Below are 20,522 nucleotides of genomic sequence, written 5' to 3' on the forward strand. Positions count from 1 at the left end.
TGACATCAGCTTAATCGAACGGTAATTATCACAGCTTCGAGTATCACCCTTTCCTTTGTATATTGGAAGAAGGTAACTTTCCCTCCATTGATTAGGCATTCGATCACCTCGTATAAGCTTGGAAACAAGAACCATGAGCCATCTAGACCCGATGTCTCCCATCTTTTTCCAAAACTCTGAGGGTATTTCGTCTGGCCCAACAGCTTTTCCCTTTTTGGAGTATTTTACAGCCTCACTAACTTCTTCTACTGTGACATCGGATACTTCGCTTAAGTTAGGTGAAGCTATTGGAAAGTGTAGCCTTGGAAATTGTTCATTTAGAAGTTCGTCACAATACTGTCGCCACCTGTGGAGGATTTCGTCGTTTTATACAAGTAGTTGGCCTTGAGCATTGTTAATAAACTTCGGCGAACAGATCTCCTGAGCATTTCTTCTTCTTTGAGCGGCTATTTTGAAAATGGTTGCGCCCTTATTCACGTTTTGTCGTAGCTCTTGAATAGCACCAGCAGTCGGGGTAGAAATTTCATCTAGCTCCCGATATAGGTCTTCCGTATTCTTGGCTTGAATTTGGGCACATATCTTCTTCGCTTCTTTCTTGCAGTTTCTGTATTCCACTTCGAGGCGTGACTTTTGCTCTGTATTATTAGAGGGGCACTTCGACCAAGCTTTGAAAGCCATTTTCTTTTTACTTACAACTGCTTTAGCTTCATCATTCCACCACCATGTTTCTTTGCCTTGTTGGTTGTGTCCTTTTGAAACCCCTAACAGTGTTTTGGCTTTTTCTATGCAAGTTCGCTGTAGGAGGTCCCACATACTTTGTGCTGTACTCTCTTCATTTCGAAAAATGTTGGTGTTGTTATACAGATAGTTTTGCATATTCGAAATAAAAGCTTCGCCTTTTTCCTTATCCAGATTATACCATTTGATGCACTTATTTAACATAAATGTTCAAAACTCAAAAGCAATTAATTTTTTATATTTCTAGTTTTCAAGTGATTTCAAATTTAAACTGCTTGTGTGAAAAAAGCCATTTAACCTTTTATATTCTTGTTATTAAATAGCCCATTTATTTTTTAATTGTGATCCTTACCATTAAATACAATTTCTTATCTTTTATAACAAATCATAATTTCAAGTTTATCACAATGAATATTTTTAAATAAATTACAATAACCGTTTATAACTCAAAATAATGTGCACAAAGAATCTTCCAAGAAAAAGTGTATGCGTCCCTAAGTTTCAATTTAATTTATTTCCTTTTTTTGTTAAACATTTTGTGAAACAAAGAAAAAAAAATCCATTTCTCTTCAATTTATAGATAAAAATATAAAAACCTCAAAATTATTCTCGAGCAATAAATTTATGTATATAATTCAAAATGAAATGAATTCCAAAAAAAAAAAAAAACAGAAAAAAAAAATATTCCTATTCTCTAAAGTGTCCTTATTTTCTTCACCATTAAGATAAAAATTTTGGCATTTTTTGCATTAAAGGTCTACCTTATTCGTCTTGGCGTAATCTCATAGATGAATCGTTTTGCTTGGAAAAAAAGAATAAAATACTTCATTTCGTTGTCCTCCCTTATGTCCAATGAAAATAATCAAAAATACACATCTCTCGCAGTCAAGGGTCTGTGCGCACAAAATGAATGTACCAGAAAAAGTCCTTATTGTTATATGGAAAAACACAACAATTCATATACGAGTATATCCCTTATATGATCCCCAATCGAACTGCATTGCAATAATCCACAAAAGCGACCTCTTTATCCTTGGCCCTTAATATGCTAATCTAAAAAGATGAGAGGTCCTTTTTTTCAAATGCGTGTTTTTTTTTTTTTTGTTGTTGGTTCAATTGAAGGGGAATATTTTTTAGGGACATGCTGCCGCAACGCAAATATTTTGAATTTGGATCCTTGATTTGGAGCAGGAGTAAATATGGAATGGGGGAGCAGAGCATTCATGCGCATACTAAGGACTTTGTCTCAATATGACCGACTTAATAACGGATCAATGTAAATGCAAATTTTTTATCGTGTTTTGGTATTTTTTTTGTTGTTTTGGTTCATCTCCAACCCATCCTTTGCTACTTTTACTGTCTTTGGGGAAATTGCCATGTTTTACCCTCGTGCATTTTGAATAAACAAGCAAAAAAAAAAAAAAAATCAGGACTCTTGTGTGAGTGTAGGGAGGAATGTGTGTCTTTGTTTTTACGGCCCATAAACACAAAATGAATTTATTTTGCAAAATTTTGTTCCCTGCTTTCCGTGACGCTGGCTGGCGCTGCTAGCTGCTGACGGTATAGCATGGTTCGGAATTGGAACTCAAATTCAAACTCACTGTACCGCTACTAACAATAAGCCAAGGAGGGAGATGATATTGTCAAGTCATGCGATTGCAGATGGATTGAGATATACTCATCCACCGTTGAACATTAGAATATTATACGGGATACGTACAGTTTGTCTCTTTAATAATAATTTTTACGATTTTGTTGTAGAAGGGCGGGGAGGAAGTATGTTTGGAGCTTGCTCGTTTTGGAGGCGGTTTATGGGATTTGTGGAGACAGAAGCTCCATAAAAAAATACTCCATCCCTTGGCATTGTTTTCGTACTTTTGGATAATGCATGGAATTGCGTAAATCCAGATTTTCATACAATGAGATGGATGGTGGACGGAGTTAGAGAGAGGGGTTGGGGGTGGTACATAGACTGACACAAATTGTTGTCAGCCATTTGTAATAATTTTGTAGCCGTGGAGCCCTAAGGCACCACACACATATTATAGACTTCTCTTCTATTCTCATTGTGCTAGCATATTGTTTAGATGATGCGGAGTTAAGGGTGTGGGGAGGTTAAATCCTTACTTTTGATGATGTTTACTTTCGCATGCTATTAGATGATTGAGATTTTATTCATTTTGAATGCAAAATACCGTAGAATTAAAATTCTCTTGACATAAGAATACCTTGAGGGTTTTTACGGCAAATATTATAAATCTACCTACAAATTGTTAATAGAACAATGGGTTTTATTTTATGAAATTCAGGTTTTTATATGAATTGATTTAACAATTACGATTAAGATTAATTGAACTATGATGACAACCAAAAAAAAAAATAAAATATATATGTAATAATAGGAGCCCTAAGGAGTTGTAATGAATTCAAAAATAGATTTATGAGGTTTAAAAGTTTTCGATGTAGTTTCGTAGGTACCTAGTTTGTTATAAATACAAAACGGTGATTTGATTTAGGTACTAAGGCAAACCCCGTATTGGTCAGAATGTTAACAATAAGAAGGATAGAATTTTTTTTTAACGGGTGAAAATACATTGAAACTGGGGATATTGGAGAATTCATGTTTTTAATGCAACTGATAGATGCTTTGAAATAGGTTTCGGAGAGATATCGATGCGATTGTCTCCAAGCAGGCTAATGGTTAGTGCAAGCATCTTGTTTACTTGAATCGTTTATTTCAAAAACAAACATATACATAAGTCCATTTTTCAGAAATTATTATTTTTTTTTTTTTTTTTAAATTTCTCATTGTTGTATTGTTATTCATCTTCTGGAAAATTAAGTATTTCAGACCTTCCAAAATACGAAAACTTAAAGTAAAGGGTTTAAAACATATGGAAAGATTTGAAGCAGTGGCAACATTTTTGACTGTTAAATACATGACTTTTTACCAGTTTTAAATTATTTTGGCAGCAATCTTTAAAAGCACACCCTTTTGTTATACATCTATAAAAAGGTAACGATTTACTCTAACTATTGCTATTTTATTCATTAAAATCAGAAGCAGGGTTCAACAACAGTTTTACCAATTAAAATTTATTTATTTCAGAAAGTCCAGCGACTTTAAAGGCTTAAAAACCCACTAAGACTTGAAAAAAGTTTATACTTTAAAGGTTTTTAAATGCGTCTTTAGCTAGATTATAACTCAGCATAAATTTGAAGTGTTGTGGAATTTTAACAAAAAAAAAAAAAAAAAAAATTTTGTGCTCCTAAAAAGTTAATGCTCATGGACTTATGTTGTTTCTGAAATAAACGATTCACTTATATTATATATTGAAATATAAGAAAATTTGAATTTAAAACGAATTCATTTGCACCTAAATTATATATATGGTTAAGAATTGAAATAAAACACTCGTTTTTTTTTTAATAAAAGAAAATCAAATTTTAGTCAAACTGTATTAAAAACTTAAACAAAAATGGAAGCCATTTAAAAAAAAAAAAATCATGTGTGCAATTCACACGTGGTAGAAGTGAAACCTAAAAAAATCATTTTTCTTGCAAAAAAAAAAAATAGAAAAAATCTACCTATTTTTATTCTATCACCTTCAAATCCATGTTTTTTATATGACAACCTATATAAATTTTATATCATCTGAAAGCTTATTGTCTAAGCTCAAAATATATATATCGATCAGGTCTATGAGACATCTACAAAAAGAGCTAGAATTTTTTAAACTCGATGAAATTTCATCAAAAAAAGCAAAAAAAAACATTTATTTTTATGTTCTCATGCTATTAATTCAATTTTTTTGTTCGACAAACTATAAAAAATGTTATACCATGTGAAAGAAAGCTTATTGTTTCACCTTGTATAATGATGTATAAATCTTATTTTAAAGATGTCTACAAGAGAAGTTAGAATTTTTTAAAGTCAACCATGTCGAATTTCCAGACTGAGATTACGGTACTTCCTGCACTGGTGGCTGTTCGGGGGGCAACAGATCTCCATAGGTGTTTTGAGGTATGTTTCAATTGTTTCAATTTAAGATTGTGTAACTTGTAGATCACGTACTGTTATGTGTGATATATCAAATAAAAGGTTATGTAATCAGCATGCGTATTAAAGTTAAATCAAATTTGTATGTGCACTAGATTAAAAGATATAACGTGTGTTGGAAAAGAACATCTTTTTACCATTATCTCCGAATTTTGAATATGAAATTAATTGAAATTGAATACAAATATAATTTATTTAATTACCTATCTACAGTACAAATTTCATTCATCTATCTATTAAAACAAAAAAGTTATAACAAGTTGAAGTCGTGTCGCGTTTTCGTTTCATCTTGTTTCAAATCACTACGATACTAAAGAAGTTTTCACTTCAAAAAAATTTTTTTTTCGTCTGGATTTAGGGTTATCGGGTACAATTTGGGTTCAGAAAAATGCTTTATTTGGCAAGCTTTTTTCTGATAAAAAAATAAAAAATCTGAACTTGCACTATTTGCAAGGGGCTTTGTGTTTTTTCGAAGTAAAATGTATTAACAACTGAAAAAGTTTGATCGGCAATAAGATTTCACTTCACAGTTTCTGAAAAAAAAAAAAAAAAAAATTAAAAATACAATACATACACTGACGGAAAAGCCACCATAAAACAACGTGAAATCAATGAAAACCACATTGATTTAACTATTATTCGGAATGATTTTGCGTCGAAGAGTCTAATAAGTAGGTACAGGTAAAATAGTACATAAAATCAAGAAATAAAAAAAAAAATTGTTACACTCATGAAACTTGGCAAAAAGTTTGCTTTTGGGATAAGAACCAAGTACAAAAAAAGTCTATAAAAAAAAGATGGGTGGAAGGGTGTTTTTTCGCGGACAACAGGTCAAAAATATACTGAAAAAAATTGTTTGTCGAATATCATCAAATGACATATGTTTTCAAGGTATTTTGTGATGCTGAATCTAGTGAAATAAAAATAAAGTCATTACGATTGCTCTAAGAAAAGTTATTGCCGATTAAAAACAAGGATGATTGTTTTTTGACTTCAACAGGTAAAATATAACATATATATAATTAGAAGTACGAAGATCCGAGGAAGCCTTCATGTTAAAAACACCATCTCCCAAAAAATTTAACACGACCGACTCAGTTGGTATTGCCATGTTCAAAGGAGAGATCCTGAGAACCCCGTCAAAAAAGCAATATCATACAACGTTCCAACACGAAATAGAAAGAAAGGTAGGCCTAAAAACTCCTGGTACAAGCAAATGCAAAACCACCAGCATTCAGTTGGCCTTAGAAATGGAACAATACAAAACCGGGAGGCTTGCCGCCGATTTCTGAGGTCAACCCGGCGAACCCCACAGGCGGATCACTAGTGTGAAGCAGTAACGTGGGATAGTTATGATCCCCTCGACATCGAGATCATAACAGCGCCGAGAAAAAGGAAGAAGAAGAACAGGTAAAATATAACCGAAACCCATTTGAAAAACATGATACACTGATAAAATTCGGGATGTAGGTTTTAGATAAAGCAGGGACAAAGGATTCATAAAGTTCTTAAAATTATTTTTGTGAAAGGGTGTTTTTTTGATGGGTTAAGTTGTCTGTGAGCAGTGGCGGATCCAGGATTTTTTTCTGGGGGGGGCACAAGGGACGGATTGGCAAAATCAGCCAATCGCCTTGTCGCCATCTCGCCTTCTCGCCATGTCGCCTTGTCGCCATGTCGCCTTGTCACCTTGTCGCAATGTCGCCTTGTCGCCATGTCACCATGTCGCCATGTCGCCTTGTCGCCATGTCGCCTTGTCGCCATGTCGCCATGTCGCCTTGTCACCATGTCGCCTTGTCGCCATGTCGCCATGTCGCCTTGTCGCCTTGTCGCCATGTCGCCTTGTCGCCATGTCGCCTTGTCGCCATGTCGCCTTGTCGCCATGTCACCATGTCGCCATGTCGCCTTGTCGCCTTGTCGCCATGTCGCCTTGTCGCCATGTCGCCTTGTCGCCATGTCGCCTTGTCGCCTTGTCGCCATGTCGCCATGTCGCCTTGTCGCCATGTCGCCTTGTCCCTTTGAACATAAATTTTTTTTTACTTTGATCTTCTAGCAGTTCTGTTGTAAAACATCATATCATGTATAAAAATAAAAAACACCGATGATAGACCTCTTAAAATTTTTTTTAACAGCTCAAATTTTCATCAAATTTTTTTTTCATCATCCTGAACAAGATTTTCGAAGTAACTTTAAAAAAAAAATATTTTTTTTTGGCCCAGTCTATTGTATATGCAACTCTATTTTTTCATACAGAGGGGGTGAAGTTCACACTTAAAAAAATTGCAATTTTTTCGTTTTTTTTTTTTAAACATTAGTGTTTTTAAAATAGCGCAAAATGCCACAACATTGCATAACCTATATATTATTGAACTGCTAGATATGTAGAATAATCTTGCATTTCCAGAGTTTGCCCAAGTATGCACCCCCGAAAATAAAGGCCCCTTGAAAAAAAAAACTCTTCAAAAGCGACTCTTACTTTTAGATTTTAATAAATATTATGTTTTTGAGAAAATTTCTCCAGGGATACCTTTAAAAATATGGGAAGAAATAGTATTCCAAATTTTAAAAGTATCGGTGCAATAGTTATGAGGTGAACCGGGTTTGAAAACATTAGTTGTGGGGAGAACGATTTAAAGTTTTGAACTCTGGACTAAAACGTTCGTAAGCAAAATATTTAAATTCTCATAACTTGGTCAATTTGACTCCAATAGACCAACAATTTGAACACAATATTTTTGAGATATAAAAAATTTTAATGCAAATAAAAAAAAAAAAAAACTGGGTCTCCCGGGAAAAAAGTAGCTATGTTTCAGTTTTTTTTTTATTCTTTGGAACTTCAATATTTATTAGAATGTCTCTTTAGTAGTCTTTAGTATTTGACTAAAAACTACCAGGTCATTAAATAATGGTATAAATATGTCCATAATATTGCAAAATTTTATACAAAATCAATTAAAAAACGAAAAATATTTTTTTTTAGAAATTTCATCTTTAAAACTTATTTTCTCAAAAACCATTTAATGAAACAACTTGAGTCAAAAAATAAAATAAAGAATAAATTACTAACTTTAAGAAAAGTAATAGCACAGGATTGTACGTACATTTTATGATTTTTAATATTTTTTTTCTCCCGGCTAATCGGGAGGTAAGTGGGTAAGCACTTAAGTGGGTAAGCACTTAAGTGGGTAAGCACTTAAGTGGGTTTAGTAAAAATGCTAAGTCTATTCATTTGCATGTTGAAAAACTAAGAAAACCTGCAATTGGGTGAAGCTAATCACGTGTGCGAGGTAGCGCAGTGCGTAGTGTACTGGCTTCTGAACTCGCTTGGTCTAGGTTCAATACTCAAGTTAAAGCAATTAATTTGCTGCCAGGGAACTTTTTATAGAACGTTTAAGTCCCTACAAGAAAACATCTTGCTAATTTGAAAATATTGAATTTTCAGTGAATTAGAAAATTTTGAAATTGAAAATTGATTTTTTAATTTTTTTCTCGATTTAAATCGTGAATAACTTCTTTAGAACTCAATTTAGGGAAAATTACTATGAGACCTTTTTTGTAGAGAATTAAATTTCCTATAAAAATCTGTCGTGGTTTTATTTTTCTATTCACTTATTTGCTCATCACAAAATTCCAAAGTGAAACAGTCAAATTGAAAAAAACACTTCGATTTAAAAAGCTTAATTACTCGAATACGGCTCGTCTGACGAAAATTTTCAATCAGATCTTTTTTGTAGGAAATTTAATTTTTTATAAGAAAAAATGAACAGAAATTTTTTTTACTTTGATCGTCTAGCAGTTCTGTTGTAAAACATCATATCATGTATAAAAATAAAAATAACCGATGATAGACCTCTTAAAATTTTTTTAACGGCTCAAATTTTCACCAATTTTTTTTTTCATCATCCTGAACAAGATTTTCGAAGTAACTTTCAAAAAAAAAAATATTTTTTTTTTTTGGCCCAGTCTAATATACAATTATTTTTTTTTTAGAATACCATTCATACCTTGGTTGTTGATGTCCATAGGTATCAAATTTTTTCACCAAAATCACTTTGAAGTAAAAAAAAAACACTTAGAAAATTGAAAAAAAATTTCGTGTTTAGTTATTCGTTTATTTATTTGTGAGGTGGTAAAGGGATGCAACAAACAATAAAATTCGCATTTCCAGCCAGAAATAGACAAGAGTTTCACTCAAGTACTTTCTGTAATTATTCATATAATTTAACAACTCTATTAATTTGATTTGCTTAAAGTATGAACCAGTTCTGGGGGGGGGGGGGGCACGTGCCCCCCCCCCCCTGGATCCACCGTTGTCTGTGAGGAAGGTATCATAACAGCTCACTTAAATTTTATTAATTTTTAAAACTTGGTGCAAATGTTTTGGTTGGTATAAGTATTAAGAATCTAGGTATACAAAATTATCTCGAGTGAAAGGGTGTTTTTTTTTAAGAAATGCTGAAATTTGGAATTAGTAGGTACCATAAAAACTAGGAAAATATTGTTACACCAATGAAAATTGGTAAAAAGGTTTCATTTATAACAGAAACCAAAAACCCAAAAAGTCTATACAATTATTTTAGGTTAAATGGTGTTTTTTTGGGAAATCCCTATAAATCCGATTAAATCAATGGTATAAATGGTACCCTTACGAAATTCATGAAATATGTTCTCTTTCCCATGGGAATTACGAACAATGTAAGTCTATAAATTTTTTTTATGTGAAAGGGTGTTTTTTTTTAGAAGTAAAGAAAATATGGGTTTATATGAAAAAGTGTGTAATACTAGAGTAATATTAGTGGTATCCTATTGAAATTTAGCAATTATGTTACTTTTAAGATAAGAAACAAGAATCTAAAGGGTCTATAAAAATATCATGGTTAAAAGGGTGTTTTTTTTAGTGAAAACAAAAATGATGGGTCACCCTAATGAAATTTGGTAAAAACATTGATTTTGGAATAGAAAGCAAGAATAAAGAATTTTCATAAAAAAAATTTTGGTGAAAGGGTGTTTTTTTCGAAGAGACAGTAAAATCTGAAATTGTTCCCAAGAAACCAATAATTCGCGTAAAACGTGTAAGAACTTATCTATAAATATTAAATTTATCATCAAAACCATAAATAAAATGAATCATTGGCTTTTTGGGACCAATTGCAGATTTTACTGTCTCTTCGAAAAAACACCCTTTCACCCAACTTTTTTTATAGACGTTTTTTTGTACTTGGTTCTTATCCCAAAAGCAAACTTTTTGAAAAGTTTCATGAGTTATTGATAGATTACATTGTAAAGTCTGTAAAAATGGTTTTCTTGTAAATAAAAAAAATGGAGGGTTCCAAAAATATAACAAAAATATTTGTCTGCATTATTAAACCATACGAACAGCCTACACTATGTAATTTCTCGGGTGTATTTATTTTTTTTTTTTTATTTTGTAGCACAGTGTTATTATTGGAATATGAAAAAATACCTGTTTCATATTTTTTTGCCTGTTAGCATCTGAAATAGTTAAATTCTCATACCTGGTCAAATTGATATCTATTAGTAGATAGATAGATAGAAATAACAAAAAAAATCAGTAGCTCTGACCACCTGTAGTGTGTGCGGCGAGGTGGTAGCATATAGAGCTACCTGTTCTTAAACACGAACACCACCTCTTTCATTTGCACCACACAAAACCCTTCCAAGGTTTAAAGGTATTTATCGTCACGAACCAACTTAAATCAAAAGATAAGATCCTTTTGCCGATTGATTAATTGCATCAGCTATACCAAAGCCATTGTGTCCATTGACACCGACCAAATCAAATGTTCTACCAAAATATTATATCCTCAAAAAATATCTTAAAAAATATATAAAAAAAAACGGATGCCGAAATGTCAATGGAGGACTGTGATGACGACGCGACGCAGACAGAAGTTTGATTGTATCTTTTGATTTAAGTGTCAATTAGCGAAAGGAAACTGTCCTGTGTGGTCGAAGGAAATTATTATTATCGGTGGCTATAGTTGGTAGAAGGTTTAGAGATCGACGGTTTTGATCGGAGTCTACACTACAGGTATTGGATTCGATATTGGGAATGGGACTACGACTGGAACTGCACCTGTCCCACGGGACTTACCATTTCGATGTTTCTGGATCTCGATCGAAGGAAGACCAAAAGAAGACTCGACGCGACATAATGTTACGCTGACAACTATGACGATGACACAAAGCAGTCGAGCGATTAAACTGATGAATATTCAAATAGGGAAGCCAAAGTCATTGCCATTGCCATTGCCACTACCACCAGAGCTGTCTGGATTAATAGATGCGTGTTGCGTATACCAGATCTCCCCGATGTCTTTTGTTGACCAAGAGTCGGAGTCGTTAGTCGTCGTCATTGTGGTTGTTTCCTGATCCCTCTCCCATCAGAAAAGCAGCAGAACAAAAAACCCTTTCCCGCTTTCCGTCCGTCGTCGTCAGTCCAATTAACGAATTTGTTTGTGCCGCTCAATTAATTTCGACTTTTCCTGGTGCGGTAACTGGTGTATGTGAGTTGTGTTTTTTTTTAGAAGTTGTTCTGGCTGGTTGATTTTTCAGTAAATCTACATCTATACGCATTGCGTCAAGGACCTTTATTCCCGAACTCTTTGAGCAACGCACTTAAGAATATGTGTGTGCGAGTTCTAATGGTTGTTTGGTATATATACGCGGGTAATGGTTACACGCACCGCAAGTACCAACCTTCCTTCACATTTTTTTTCAACAGAGCAAAAGTTGCAGAGAAAGAGACTGTGTGCACACATTTTTCATTTTTATTTAACAAGCTACAAAATGAAAGGTAAGGGTCGTCGGTTGGTAGCCGGGTATAGTAGCGCGACGCGACGCTACAGCGGAATTAATTAATTACCCGAGAAGTTTCATTTGCACCTGTGATCATTAATTATTAAGTACGGCACTCAAGAACCATGCTATCTAACCTATACAATATCTGTGTGTTTCTCTATCTTTGGTTTCAAATCATATTGTCCGTAACACATGAGCAATGCGAGAGGAGGAAATAAAAAAGGTTTTAAACGTATATGTATCTCCACTCTATACCTTTGCCTTTGGTAAATTATTACGAAATAATTGCAATTTTATGAGGTTTAGCTCGCGTATAGCAAAGCTGCGTATTATCTTACCACAACCACAATGAAAAAGGAACAAAAATGCGCTGATGTTAACTGAGAGTGGCGGTTTGATATGATGACCATTGGTCAGTTTATGAAAAGGCTTTGGCTTTATGGGCTTTGTGTTGCAGAATTTCATTATTAAAAAGTACATTATACAAAGAAAAAAATTTGTTTGTCAGTATTCTAGGGAAAAGATTCAGTTTCATTTAAAAATATGTAGGTCATTTCATTCAAGTTTGAGTGACAAAATAAAATTAAGCAATTATTACCTCCTTGTAAGTTTAACATTTAATCATAATCATGATATTTTTAGATAGGAATGAAAAACTTGTCTATTTCGAAATATCAATCCCTTTGCTCGTTGAGTAAAAAAAAATGTACTAGCGTTATTTTTCCCATAAAAATCCAAAATTTAGTTTGCAGAATTTTGAAAATGCTAGATTTTCTTATGTGAGATATTTAAAATACAAATTTTGTGTGATTTTTTCAAAAAATTTCCAAATAATCGGATAACGGTTAAATGGAGTTTCATTTTCTTTTCTGAATCTTAAAATTTTCGAAAATTGACATTCAGTTTTATTTACAGACACATCTTTATTATTTATTATTTTGAATAAAATAATAGGTTGGGGTCATAGTTCTAGTTGTGGCAAAATTAGGCTTTCAAAATTCTGTAGGTATGCCATAATTCTGGAAATCAATTTTTTTTTTATTTTTTAACATATTTTTTTAGAATACGGGTTATTATTCCGTATTCTAAAATACGAGTATTTTTTTAAATAAAACAGAATATTGAAAGCCAGAAGTCCTAGCAGAATTTTGAAAAGTGGGATTACCAAATAGTGGAGTAACTAAAGCAAATTATTAGGGAACCAAGCTGAACAGCTTTGATTTTGATGATCTTTTTTTTTCAAACGTCGGTAATTAAAAATACTTAAAAATCTATAAGTTAAATATTGCCGATGTTGCCGTATTGTTTTTAAAAATTAAAATTAAATTTTTTTTAACAAAATCATTTTAGTCATTTTAGTCATTTTTAAGCCCAATCTGCGGAAAAATTCCTACTGGGCTGAATTTTGGTATACAGCTTAATGACGGCTTTTTTATGAAGATGTGAAAAATCGACATTGATATCGTGTCCGCGTTAAGAGTTATAGGGGTCAAAAGGTCACAAAAACTTGACTTGAATACTTAAAAAAGTATTTTATGAAAAATTTTAAACACCTGTCCATCTTTCTTAAAAATATTCTCCTTATACCAGAATATTTTTAAGAAAGTTGGCCACCTAGGTTTCTATAGATTTATTTTATACCACAGGTGTTTAAAATTTTTCATAAAATACTTTTTTTACATTTTGCATCAAAAAACAGATTTCAAAATTTTTTTTACGAAAATGTGCAATAGCTATGAAATTTTTAAAGTGTTTATGTACTCATCTAATTATTGTAGAAAATTATAAAAAAAAGAAATAAATAAAATTCATTCATTCGTGGTTGTAGTGAACGAAAACATAAGATGATAAAATTTAAAATACACTGAACGAAAAAAGTCCATATTTTATGAACTGGTTGCGATAGAACTTTTTTCTATCTGTTTTTGGAACAATCATAAGTGTAGCTATAAGCCGTTTTAGGGTTGTCCATTCTCTATTGCACACCCTGTATATTTTCAGACATATTCTAAACAAAAATTCCCAGGGAAATGGTTTCGGGAGAAGGGCCCCAATCGGAAAAATGGAGAAAATTTCCATTTTTTTTTGGTTTCCCCATATTCTTAACAGTTGAGGAACGAAATTCAAGCTAAAAAAATAATGAAATTTCAGGAACTTTTCAGTTAGGAGTTTTTTTTTCAGGAATAGGATTATGACGATTACAACTGAACTTCAACTTTTTGAATCGTTATACCTAAGAAACGGTGGGTCTTAGGAAAAAAAGTGTCATGACACTTTTTATTTATAATAATCTGGTCTACAATTCTTGCACTGAAAATTTTTTGATAAGACTTACCGTTTTGCTGAAAATCGTGAAAAACCAGTTTTTGTGACCTTTTGACCCCTATAACTCTTAACGCGGACACGATATCAATGTCGATTTTTCACATCTTCATAACAAAGCCGTCATTAAGCTGTATACCAAAATTCAGCCCAGTAGGAATTTTTCCGCAGATAAAACCTAAAATTACTGGACTATAAAAGATTCTCTAGGTAATTTAAGGAAAAAATATATATGGAAGTAACAGACAAGTAAAGTTTAAGCGATAAATGGAATTTTCTAACAAACTGACTTTAAACAAAAAAAAAAAAAAAAAAATATTCTTGAACACAACGGCAACACCTAAAATATTAAAAAACATTTTAAAAAAGCCAGAAGCTCGTTCTTATCTACAAAATTTAAATCCACAAAATTTAATGAATAGTTTTTGAAAAAATGATTCTTGAAATCAGAATTTTGAAAAAAAAAAATGTCATTAAAAAAAATTAAAATGACTTTTTTTCAAACTTTTTCGTAATAAAATATGAATTTTTTTTAAATATTTTGGCCATACAGTTAAATTCCGAAGAAGAAAAGGTAATATACCTTATGATAGTTTTGAAAATTAAAAAAATTAAAATTACTCCAATTTCATTGGATTTTTCGATAAAAACTGAATTTGCATTGAAATAATTGATTTTCTCAAAGACTTTGGCAAATAAGAACTATAAAATTTTGCTATTTAACTTTTCACAATAAGGGCAACTGAATGAAGAAAAAATAACTTTATATGTAAATGTTGAACTTAAAAAAAAAAAAAAAAAAATTCAACATTTACATTTTTTTTTTTTTCAAAGTTTCTACCTATTAAAAAAAGTTCTTCGAAAATGAAATACTTTTTAATTTTTTCATAAATTGCAATACATATTGACATTTCTTTTATAATTACAGATCATAATAAATGTGGCCTAAAAAATTTGAAAAATAAATGCATTTTATGTTACGAAAAAGTTTTAAAAAGGGCATGTTAAATTTTTTTCAATAATTTTTTTTTTTTTTTTCAAAAATCTGAGTTTGATTACCTACCATTTTTTCAAAAACCTTTTACTCAATTTACTTAATTTTAATTTAAAAAATATGAATAAGGTTCTAGCTTTTTAAAAATGTATATTTAAATATTGTAGGTGTTGCCGTTGTGTTCAAATATTTTTTTTTTTTTGTGTTTAAAGTCAATTTGTGAGAAAATTTCATTTATCGCCTAAACGATGGAAGATTGTCCTTCACTCCCATTATATAGTTGTTTTCCTTAAGTTGCCTAGACAATCTTTTGGCATTAGTAAATTTATGAAATTGAAGCAAAATTTTTGGAAACAAATTTTTTTTGTTCACAAAAATCTTCAATTAAATTTAAAAAATCAAAACGGCAACAGCGGCAAATTTCGTATTTTTAATTACCGACGTTTGAAACAAAAGATCATCAAAATCAGAGCTGTTCGGCCGGGTTCCCTAATATTGGCATTTTTTGAGCTTTAGTTAGGTACTCTACTAAAAGCATTTTTTTTTTTTTCAAAATAGTAAGAAATTGCAGACTTCACCTGTTTAAAAAAAAAAAAAACTGAAGGGCCACATAATAGTTCTGTAAGGCAGACATCTCAAAATGGCTTTTCAGAGTTGAAACTTAATCTTACAAAAGCAGATGTCTTTTTGTCCACTTTCCTCTTCTTTTCAACTTAATTATATTGACACCTTATTCTTTAAAATTGACTAACAAAATCCGTTTCGAAAGACTGGAAATCATGATTTTCCCAGAAAGAATCATTTTCAATAGACTCTTTTCCTTATTTAACTCAACAATTCCACTTATACATCATTAATTTTCGAAGCAAGAGGCCCTGTCTAAACAATACCTTGAAAAATCAAAAATAATCAAAAAAAATAAATTATTGTATCCATAAATTTATTTTGTCCCTCAAATTTACTTGCTAATTCCACGAAAGTACAAAACCGTTTTAAGACAAACATTACCTAATGAATGTCCAAACAATTTGAGTTAACAACATTACCTGCATGTCTTCTCCAACCACTTCATTTCTCGAAAATTTTTTTGTACTTCCGATGCCGATGTGCTTTAGGTTTTTTTTAATTGCTCTTCAGAAGGATTTTTAGACCATTAAAAAAAGCATTTTCTAAATATTTACCAATTTTGAAAAAGTTTATCCTTCTCAAAAACTCAAAAATTCAGGTTTATCTTTTAAACACACAGTTTTTATGTCTTTTAGCTAAAACAGATTTTTTATTTATGATGCTCTCGTTAATAGCCAAATTTCAGAAATTAGTATAAGTACCAATACTCTGACTATTTTTATAAATTCAAATCAGACTCTTAAAATTAAAACAACCACAGTTGACCAAAATCATGCATATTCTGTCTGAATTCAGAGCTTGAGAAACAAAGAACTGCTCTATACTAAGTAGATATGTCTTCATAAAATTCTTTAGTCTTTTCATGTCCTCTTCTAAAAAACCACCGCATATCGTCACATGAGATATGATCCCTGTGTTTTTAAAAATTCATTGCAGGGAAATTATGCGTCGTTGTTTTTCTTTATTTCATCCCCATTATCCATCCCCTTGACATTTTAGAGCCATATGAAAATTACATGGATTTTTCTATGCTGATGGGGGGTTCTCTTGCTGCTTCCGATTTTTTGACATGATACACCATTCTAGTGTTTTTTTTTTTTTTTGGTTCAAGCATTGCATGAGCTGTAAAAAGGATGTCCACGAGGTACATATAAAAACTGTAGGACGAAGGCATTTTTTTTTTTTTTTTTGAGTGGAAAATTGATCTCTGTCAAGTATGCCTCACGTGGTGGATTCTAGACCACCTTCATCGTTGAAATATCATAAAGCCCCATTCCTTCTTTTTTCTCTCCCAGTTAATGCTGCAAAACCTAAAGACAAGGACGAAGAAAACAACAACCACAACGACAGTGGCGAGAAGAACACTTGCACGTAAAAGAATAGAAAAACAAAAAAGAAGAGGAAAAAATATAATAATTGGCTCCTTGAAGGATATCACTTCCTTATTCACTGCTATAGTGCAGTAAAATGGTTGGTTTTTCTATCTTCTCACCAAAAACGGAAATATAAGGGACAACCACCATAAATCAAAATGTCAAAAAATAACGGTTCGTTTTCATTTATATATAACTGTATACATTTCCTTTTTTTCTTATTATTATACTACCTAACTGTTATAGAGTCTTGAATTCTTGACGTCTTTTCCTTGTAGCTGACATCTATAGCGCTCATCAAATTAAGCATGGTATAAGGATAAGGGAAGTATTTATATTTGCGAGGAGGTAAGTCTCTAACTCCTCCTTCCAATATTATTCTCTTATCCTTCCTATGGAAGGGAGTCCAAATACGTCCCCCAGGAGAGTTATTCATAATAATTCTTGAATTACTTAACACTCAAGGCGGGGAGTCTTATTACTATGCCAGGAGTAGGTATATCCGTAAATCAGTTTTGCAACAAGGAGAGGTATGTGTATGAGTGTGTACTGTGCTCCATTTTACCAAAAGCTGCCAGAAGTGGCATATCGCTTCAGATCAGAAATCAGATGCACACTGACAAAATTTTGTGGATATCGAAAGATTTATGTGAGTTGCAGATTTGGGTAATAAATTTTTCTTAATTTTTGAAAGTTTGGGGGGAATCGCGATTATGGTATTTACCTACCTTTATTGTGGAGTTAAAACCTTTAATAAGATATCTTGGCTAGTTTCTGAAATATAATATGATGTTCTTCACTAAATAAATTCAGCAGTCATTCCTGTTTTCATTTCCTTGGATATTTTGGAAGAAATTTTTGAGCAAAATTTTCAGTCAGTCCTATTCCTATTCAAAAATACCTCAAAACACCTGTGGAGATCTGTTGCCGGTGACCAGCCACCAGTGTAGGAAGTACCATAATCTCAGTTTGAAATTTCGACATAGTCGACTTTAAAAAAATCATCCTTTTGTGGTAGGCATGGTAGAAATATGATTCAAGCGTCATATAAAAGAAGAAATAATAAGCTTTTAGATGATATAAAATATATTATAGGTTGTCATTTAAAAAATGGATTTAAAGGTGTAAGAAAATAAAAAAGATTGATTTTTTGGTTTTTTTTGATGAAAAGGGATTGGGTTCAAAAAATTCTAGCTGTTTTTGTAGATGTTGTAGAGACATGGTCGATATAAATATTTTGACAATAAGCTTTCAGATGATATAAAATTTATTATAGATTTAAAAATGACGGAATAAAAAAAAGTAGATTTTTTGTCAATTTTTTTTTTTTGCAAAAAAATAATTGATTTTTTAAGGTTTCACTTCTACCACGTGTGAATTGCACACATGATTATTATTATTAAATTTTTTTTTTTTTGAGAGAGAACAACTTTCGTCAGTTCTTGCCCAAGTCTTCAATAGTCAACTCGCTATTTCTTTAGACATTCCAAAGACTTCTCAAAACTCTTTCTCAAAAATATAAGTGTTTCTTCTATTCAAGCTTTTGTAAGTCAACTTGAATCTGCTATTGCCCAAGTCTTCCGAAATTTCTATCCATTTTTCGGAAATACCGAAGTCTTCTAGCAGTCAGGTTGGTATTTCTTGATACCCAAAGAAGGGATCGGGTCAAAATTCTGGCTTCAAAATTCTGCTTTTCAAAATTCTGCTTTTTTGACGAAAATTCTGTTTTTCAAAATTCTGCTTTTTTTCTATTCTGCTTTTCAAAATTCTGCTTTTTAAAATTCTGCTTTTCAAAATTCTGCCAGCATTATACTTAAACAAAAAAATTCTGCCAATTCTGTTTTTTTTTGTACAGCATATGTGCTGACTAAAGAAAAATACAACTCATTAATGTAAATCAACATTGGTACTTTCCTAATTTTTTTTGTTTAAGTGTCGGAAATATTTTTTAAAATGCATAGACTGACTTTCTTTCGAATAAAATCTATAACTTATTGGAACCGATGTTGTTTGATACAAAATATTCCTTTTCTTATTCAAATTTTTGATTATTCATCTTTATTTGATAAATTAAAAAAAAATTGAATTATTTTCGGAAATGTTTAGTATTAAAACAAAAATTAATATGCATTCAAAGAATGACAAATTATGTAGGTAAGTAATCAAATAAGCAGACAATTTATCAAGAAGATGATTTTACAGAATTTTGCAAAAAATTAAAAAAGGGTTTGGAAAATGTTAAAAAGCGCGCGCTTTTTAACATTTTCCAAACCCTTTTTTAATTTTTTGCAGAATTTTGAAAAACAGAATTTTGAAAAGCAGAATTTTGAAAAACAGAATTTTGAAAAACAGAATTTTGATAAGCAGAATTTTGAAAGCAGAATTTTGTAAAGCAGAATTTTGAAAGCAGAATTTTGACAAAAGAATTTTGACCCCGGCAGAATTTTGACCCCAACCCACCCAAAGAAATCTCCATTTTTTATGATTACTTTTTCTTATATTCAGACTTTGAGCGGACTTAAAAAGGATTCCTTGAAACTTTTTCTTCTTTAATATTTTTGACGTGATAACGTCTTATAAATCGATGAACCATGGCAGCCACCACGAAAAAGTGACGCCTTTTTCTAATGTTCCATTGAAATTTTTAGAAGTGCGGCAAAAATTTCAATTCAAAATTAAAAATAAACTAGGTATTAGAGATACAAAAATCTTCTATAGCTTATTTGAAAGATAATGACCTATGTAAAGTTAAATATATTTGAAGAATTTTAAAAAATTCCATCTTTTAATAGTATAAAATTTCAAAAAATTGGCTATTTTCTTAACGCGACAATGTAAAGAGTTGAATTTTTTTTTAATCAATAGATAACTTTATTGCAAGATTGACAAATGGTTTTGAAAAAATTCTAAAAAATTTCAAAACGAAGCTATTACCTAATGGTTTTCTAAAACTAAAACATGAGGTAGACCTTTGACAAAGTAGTGATTATAGGTAGGGGAATTTTGTTTTGACAATTTGAAAAACGTCATTCGAAAGGTAATTAAAAAACAACGTTTCGAAATATGAATTTTTGGGGTGAGTTTTTATTTTTTTTAATTTTTTGTAGCATTCAAAAAATCTCAAGCTTATAGAACATGGTAGTCTATGACTGTGCGCATTCATGTGCAAAAAATTGGTATTTCAAAATGGTTTTTCACCGAATAACGAGGAAAACAAGTTTTTTTTGTCCCAAGTTTTTTTACCTTTTTCAACCGTTTTTATCTTTTTTTCTTCAACAGATAAATAAATGAAATTTATATTGTAGATAGATAATAGACAGGCCTATATCTGTGCAAATTTGCAATTTTGATCAATTTTGTAGTCAAAATTTTGAGATCAGAGGCGGCGCTAGACCAAAATGAGCCGTGTGCGAGGATAAATTTGCGGGGCCCCTAGGAAAATAATTTTGGATTACCTATCTATTTTGAAATAGTCAATAATGACTATTTAATAGTCAATAATGACTATTTAATAGTCAATAATGACTATAAACATTTCTCGAAAAAAACTATTTTAAATAAATTTGGTATGAAATTTTGCAGAAATTAT

The sequence above is a fragment of the Episyrphus balteatus genome, chromosome 2 (genome assembly GCF_945859705.1).
Source record: "Episyrphus balteatus chromosome 2, idEpiBalt1.1, whole genome shotgun sequence".
Taxonomy (NCBI): Eukaryota; Metazoa; Arthropoda; class Insecta; order Diptera; family Syrphidae; genus Episyrphus; species Episyrphus balteatus.